Here is a 6808-nt window from a genome sequence, read left to right as displayed (position 1 = left end):
ACTCTCTTCGTCCTAAAATAAGTATCTCAACTTCACATTAACTTTAATACAAAGTTGTTTTAAGGTTGAGACATTTCGGTGCGGAGTATTAATTTACATAAAGAGTACATGTACAAAACATTATTGATTTTATTATGGGTCCCATCATGCTAATTGTTTGCGTTCCCTATCATCCTGTAAAAAAAGTTATTTTTTCTGCTGGTTGAATATTACGGATTTAGCCAAAGAGCCTCACGCAGATGGACATAGCCACCAGCCGACCACACATCCTTTTTCCTACGAACCCCCCAAAAAATACTGTATCCTCTTTCACGTTCACACCTTCACACACTCGCATGTTGCTCTAGCCAGATCCCCTTTCTCTCTTCCTTGTTCTCTCCGTTCACTCCAAAATTACTGCCGCCAGATAGCTCCCCGTCAGCTTGCTTCCTTGATTCGTTGCCATGAGCTTGCTCATCCTCTCCTGCAGCCACCCCCGCAGCTCGATTCGCTGGTCCGGCCATAGGATGACCTTCAACGACGGCTGGTTTGTCTCCACGTACGCCTTCTCGGTCTCCTAGGCTGGTAAACGGCGATGGAGGGGTAGCAGGCCCAAGGTCAAGCTGCGAAGGGAGTAGGCGAGATCATCCATCTGCGCGGTGTTGTTGCTGTCGGCGTCCGTGCAGGTGATGTGGGCATGGATTTCGTCTCTTGCAGCCATCTTTGATCCATCTTTAGTACTTATGAGGATGGTGGAAACGTTTTCTGCCCCTAGAGCGCCAGCCAAACGCATCCTCCACATGGGCGACATTATTTGAAGTTCGAAGGTCCCTCTTTCCCTTTTCCTTGACTATCATTCTTTTTCAGAACCGTTTCCTTTGTTTGTGTGATTGAACATAACGTAATTAAGGACATGCCTGTTTAGTGAAAATTGTTTCTTCATTTTTCCTTGGAATCTTGAAAAAGAATGTGATTATTTTTTTAAGGGCTCCATAGGTGTTGAGTGAGGTAGATACTGATAATTAGGGAGTGAAATTGGAAAGAATGTAAGCATATGTCTGCGCATACATGATAACAGAATTTTTTTTTTAGAGGAAAGGCTTGGCCGAGCCCAAGAAAGGCTCGAACCTAACCCGACTTGAATTAACAAAGCCATCAACCAGCCAGGAGAGTACAAACGACACCTTACAAGGAAAACAGAAAAAGAAGAACAGCGAAAGATACAAAGTGCTGTGCCAACAACTAATAGGCTCCATACGCACAACAAGCAAAGATATGATAACTAAGGCCCTAATCCGCTTGAAGACGATGAAGCCCTCCAGCATGAGCAGACCACCACACATAAGCATCAGCAGGACCTTGTCGGCATGAAGAACTTAATAGGTGCAGAGGCACTCTCGTCTGCTCCAAGGATTCTGGCCGACACGGTACCAACCTCCTCCATCTTCGAAGGGGGCACCAGCCCCCTCGCCCTGGCACGAAGGGCGCCGATCCGTCAAGAGATGGAGACGCTCCCCCAAGAACTAAGGTGGGAACCGGCGCCGTTGCCCACGGAAGCCAAAATAGAGTGCCAACACCATACCAAGTCAAGCAAATTAAAGAGAAGCTCTGCCCTGTCGAGGATCTGCACACGCGGAGAAGCAATGGCACAGCAGGGCGGCTGAAGGCCAGGCAGCAGTGGAAGGAGGACGCCGCGCCGGAGCTCCGAGGTGCACCTAGTCCGCAGAGATGAGCACCGAGCTCCCGCCATCCACAAATGAGCAGGAACAACCAAGGGAGCAAATAGGCGAAACCCTGCCACACGGAGACAACGGCCGACGAGCTCCGGCCACACCACCAACCACCACCAGACAACCAGAACGGCACCTCCACCACAAGCTCATCAAAGACGGCACCCCCAAGATGGTGACGACGCCAGTAGCGCCGCTGCCGCCCAATCTGGAAAGGATCTGGGTTTTCACCCGGTACGAGCAGGGTGAAGAGGAGGGGAAAGGAACAGCCTTGACGACGCCAACAAGAAGGGGAACGGCGTCCAAGGACGTCGCCGCCGTCGTGGCCGGACCAGCCGGCCTCGGATTTCTCCGGTGTACCTTCCCACCTCCAACCTCCAAGCACGAACAACACCGGCAGCCGAAGACCACCATAGGCTAGATCTGGCAGGAGGGCACCGTTGATGTCGGGGGAGAGGCCAACAGATCGGAAACGGCCGCCACCGAGGGGCAACGCACCACCGCCACCACCTGCCGCCCCCTCGCCGCCCCCGCGGCCGAGGAGGACGGCCAGCACCGCCGGACACCGCCCGCTGAGGCAGGCACTGGCCCACCAGCCATGGCTGCCGCCATGGATGCAGGGCACCTCGAGAGAGAGCGAGGCTACCAGATCCTCGCCGCCACCATCCTTGGCAGCCGCGCGGCGCACCGGCGACCCCTCTGGTGGCGACGAGGGGGAGAGGCAGAGGTGGGGAAGCCGGCGGCCGCGGCTAGGGTTTGCCGCCCGTGTCGCCCCAGGTGGAGCGACGCGGGGGCGAGCGAGAGGGGGTGGTTTTTTTTTGCCGGGCGATTTCAACCTCCATGATAACAGAATTGACGGTGCTTTTGCCATCGACATGCATGTAGGGGATGTGCTAGCTTCTCTCGCGTGCGAGTGTGAGGTTGGTGGGGACAATGTTGTCCCCAAGTGCCTACTCGGACGCGTCCTCACTGTCCCAAAGCGAGGCAGCCCGAAAATTTTCTCCGTTGTCAACAGAGGCAACCTGCTTGGTCATTGAATATTTTGACCTACATGTCCTCCTTCCTCTTATCCTTTTTTTGTCTTTGTATGATTGAACTAATATAATTAAATAAGGTAGTGCTTTTTAGTGACTAACGTTCCTATTTATGGTTTTTATACCATCATGTATACTCGTTGCTCTTGATTTTCTTTCCATTGACTTATGGTAAAGGTACTAAATGATGATAGTAAGTTATGAATGCCAAATACAGATTACAGTGTAGTGTTAATATGTTTATGGCCCCTCCACTTTTTTTCCACTCTTGGGATGACATTGGCAGTGTGAGGCCCCTCTACCCCTATTCAACAAACTTAAAAATAATTAGTGTACTTATGATTAGCTACAATTTTAATATTTTCCAAAGACAAATTAAGATTCAAAACGAAATTTGAAAATAGGTCTGATTGCGTTGTAGATATACAATGTATCGACTCTGCATATGTTAATTCACTGGCTTCTTCACACATCCATCTAGTGTGTACATTTAGTGATTCCTACTCTTTCTTTCGTTACGATCTTTGTTAAATCTGTAGAATCTGAGAAAATGACTTGCTGCTCATTTTCCATGTAGAAAGGCAATCTTTTGACGTAAGGATCTCTGAAGTGCAATTCAAACTGAACTATTTTCCAACAATTAGAAGCGTGGCTTGGTCATCACCTTTATTTATGTATTTAAAAACGATATTTTATTGATAAGGATCTCTTGCACACCTCTACATTTATATGTGCTTGATATTTGGCCAGTAGATATCTGTTGAATGGGACTACAACAGAATTGATGTGCAAAGCATAAGATCATTAGTGTTAAAGTTTAGAACCAAAGTGATGATAAGTTGATAACACACATAAGGGTAAAACTTTGTGAAGATTTTGTTACTTGAAGTGGATAAAAGGTTGTCCTTTCGGCGTGGCTGTGTAGTGTCTAGTGTGGGACATCCCCATGTATGATCGAAGACTGTCTATTTATCTTTTCTTGCAGTTTCATTCTCCTTTCCAATCTTGCCATTTTGTTGATTGTCTGGTTTTGCATCAATAAGATAATAAGTTAAAATATTGTTTTCTTGTCCAAGCAAAAATCAATTAGGAACCTCTTGTGCCTAACTGGAATTGTTGTCTTTCTAGTTGTAACATTCTTGTGATATCACATATAAAAGATTCTTGATTCCCAACGGTTCATCTTGTTGGATTGTGTATTTGATGTGTTTTAACAACCTTTTGCAGGTTTCTCAAATTCCATGCTATGTGCCCCACCATTTCTTTTCATTGTTTATTCCTGCACAATAGAGAATGAAAATATAAAGTTCAAGAGGATGATATTATAATATTATTACAAACAATGGTAGAACCAAATTTGTGTTTTTTTGGGGAGATGGATCATGGATGACTACAAAGATCAATGACGATGAACCTGCTGATATTTGGAGATGGGAGTATCTTGCTCCGCCGCTTGAGAACTGGGCCGACCAGCCCTGCTCGTCCCAATGGTTGGTCCACCACAGGTTACGGATTAATGCTCAAGTTTGTGAAGATTCATTATTTTTATTACTTTTTGCCTTACTTTTCACGTTATTTTTATGCCATTTGTACTTGATTAATGAGGTATTTTATTTAGACAGAATTACTGAGGTATTCAGTCCAAATATTATGTGGACCATTATCTGATCTACATACTGCAAGTAGATATCATACTGCAGTATCCTTACCCTTTGCTTCTTAATAGACTTCAGACCTATGGTTGCCGTTCCGCAATCCTAGATTATAGTAGAGGATGATGATCTAATCCTGTGAGATGGTACTTACTAAAGATGGTCTGATCTCTTGACAGAGCCGATTATGATTGAGGATAGACGACATGAGACTGGGGTGCAGGTGACCGATGCAGGAAGACAATGCTTAAGTGCCACTTGTTGGAGGAAGTTGTCGAAGTGTTGTTTGCCGGAGGAAGATGATGTAATAGGGGTACTCTGAAATCTAAAGGACAATGCATTTTTGAGATGGTCGAAGCATTGCATGGGGAAAGTATTTTACGGATGGCTGAGTTGACCACACTTGCTCGATGGAAAGAGAGGTTGCTTGGATGCGGAGAGATTTTATCTATGTACGTGAACGTGAGATTTTGTTTATGTTTGGAGAGATTATGCCTAGATTTTATTTATGTACGTGAACGTGAGATTTTGTTTATGTTTGGAGAGATATTTTGTTTATGTTTGGAGAGATATGTCTTTGTAAAATATTGATAGAGTTTGGTCATTGCGTCATGATCGTTTGACTTTTTCTTGGACCATGAGAGTTATATATTTTTAAACGTGTGATGATAAGTTTTTTTAATTATGGGACGGCTGTGTATATTTTTTCTACATCAAGACGGCTGTGTACTTTTAAACGTGTGTTGATCAGTATTTCTATTATGGCACGGCTGTGACTTTTTTTATTCGTGGGATGGTTGAACATAATCGAGGGATTGTTTGTGACGATACGTACAGTATGGGTCCACCTGGTTAATGAAGATCTAATCGTTCTAGTTTCTTCAATGGTATTAGGCCCACCGAATTAAAGGCCAGATGCCTCTAATTATTGTAGAATTTTCTAGGGTAATTATCTTTTTTCTGGTAAACCCATCAAGTACTTTTATATATAAATAGAATAGATTGCTCGATAGTAGTTTGTTCACCCATCGTATTACTTGCCTTCAAGAGAGAAGCCTCTAGTGAAACCTATGGCCTTCGGGTCTATTTTCTATCATATTAGTTTCGGATCTACTATTTTGCAATCTTTTATTTTCAGATCTTTACACCAAAAAACCGAAAAATATTTATTTATATTTTGTTTAGTTTTATCTATCTCTATCAGATCTCACTTTTGCAAGTGACCATGAAGGGATTGACAACCCGTTTATCGCATTGGGTGCAAGTGTTTGATTGTTTGTGCATGTATTGGTGATTTGCACGTTCTTCTCCTACTGGATTGATACCTTGGTTCTTAACTGAGGGAAATACTTATCTCTACTTCGCTGCATCACCCTTACCTCTTTAAGGGAAAAACCAACGGAAGCTCAAGAAGTAGCAAATGCATACGAGGAACTACTCATCCAAAGAACCCTCAAAATCAGAACTCGAGCTATTCGGGGAAGTAAAACAAGTGATGGTTGTGGCTGAAGCAGGAGTTGGGTTGTAGCTTGTGCTTCGGGATTGGCTTCGGGAGTAGCAGCGCGAGGTGCAACTGGCTTGAATATGAGTGTTCCTGTTGTGTCTTCGAGAATGTTATCTGGTTCAATGAACAACAAGCCAGTTGAGGCAGAACGCTGAGGCAGCACTGGAGTTTGTCTTCGGAGGCGAGGAACTTCAAACAGCTCCAGATAATCATATTATTTTTTGATGCCCTTGGCAGACAGTTGCTTCCGAGAGTAATGCTTGCCCAAAAGGGTCCAGGAGCGCTTCTTCTGTTCCTTTTCATAAAGAAGAGCTTGGCGAGCATAATCGTGAAGCTTATTCAACTCAATCATCCTCTCCATCTTCTCTTTGCGGTTGAGCTTGATATGGCTTTCCAGTGCTTGCTGGGTGCGAAGAAAAATTCCATACAATGAAGGATTTTATTCACGAGGGATTTCAACCTGAGCTTTGTTAACCTTCGGAGTTGTAGCTAGAGCAGAAGCAGGAGCAGAAGCAGTAGCATCAACAGGTATTTTTCCTTTGCCAATGTCCTTTACAATTCGTAGTGTATCACAAACTGGTGGCATGAAAACTTTCGGGACATATGGGCAGAAAAACTTTTCTTACATAAGTTGCATGATGGCAAACATGATCCATGGTGCTTATGGCTTCATGGTTTGAGGGTTATCAGCCGCATACACCAAGTTTCGAATGAATAGATCCGCAACATCAAAGCAAATCCCCTCAGCGGATGGCCAACAGAGCATCTGCCATGATGCCTTGAATGTCTTCTGGTCTGTTGGTTGGCCAGAAGGAATTGCAGAGAATGTAAAACAACACTTTGTTTTCATACGCCGGATTCTTTGGATTTGCTTCAATACATTCGTCACCAAAAAGCTTGGGGTGCATT

At 44.6% G+C, this 6808-nt stretch overlaps 1 long non-coding RNA gene across 1 annotated transcript; it reads left to right on the top strand.

Annotated features, from left to right (window-relative positions):
* The first annotated feature begins 263 nt into the window (after nucleotides 1-263).
* LOC123136700 (uncharacterized) lies at nucleotides 264-5080 on the top strand. The gene is made up of 2 exons (XR_006467235.1): nucleotides 264-4248; nucleotides 4575-5080. It is a non-coding gene; the product is annotated as an uncharacterized lncRNA (long non-coding RNA).
* Nucleotides 5081-6808: the final 1728 nt, after the last annotated feature.

This window comes from Triticum aestivum, chromosome 6B (genome assembly GCF_018294505.1).
Source record: "Triticum aestivum cultivar Chinese Spring chromosome 6B, IWGSC CS RefSeq v2.1, whole genome shotgun sequence".
Lineage (NCBI taxonomy): Eukaryota > Viridiplantae > Streptophyta > Magnoliopsida > Poales > Poaceae > Triticum > Triticum aestivum.
The sequence above is the reverse complement of the archived record's forward strand: the minus strand, read 5'-3'. Positions and strand labels throughout refer to the sequence as shown.